Source organism: Trachinotus anak, unplaced genomic scaffold, assembly GCF_046630095.1.
Source record: "Trachinotus anak isolate AG129_WGS33_773 ecotype Australia unplaced genomic scaffold, CSIRO_AGI_Tana_v1 ptg000011l, whole genome shotgun sequence".
Taxonomy (NCBI): Eukaryota; Metazoa; Chordata; class Actinopteri; order Carangiformes; family Carangidae; genus Trachinotus; species Trachinotus anak.
Window position 1 is genome coordinate 28,377,847 of NW_027273862.1, and position 348 is coordinate 28,378,194.

Genomic DNA, 348 nt, shown 5'->3' on the forward strand with positions numbered 1-348 from the left:
CAGCTTGGACTGTTATTGTGTGCATGACGTGAACTCAGTCTGAAATAATGAACTGACAGATGAAAGCTTCAGTCTTCTTTCTATAGTCTGTGCTGCAGCGACATCTGCTGGGCGATTCCAGTGTGGTAGATTTGACTGAGGGTGAAAATATGCTCTAATCACCTAAATCTGCTTCTCAGTTTGTTTGCACCAACAGTAAATTTAAAAAAAGGTGCAGTAACATCCAATCAGCTACCATCCAACACCTTGCATGACCTGGAACCTGGAAGTATAGCATCTGTGTTGGACCTCAGCAGTGGTATCGTGGTCAAATGGGCACAAATCCCTGCAACCAGGTTCAATTTTATA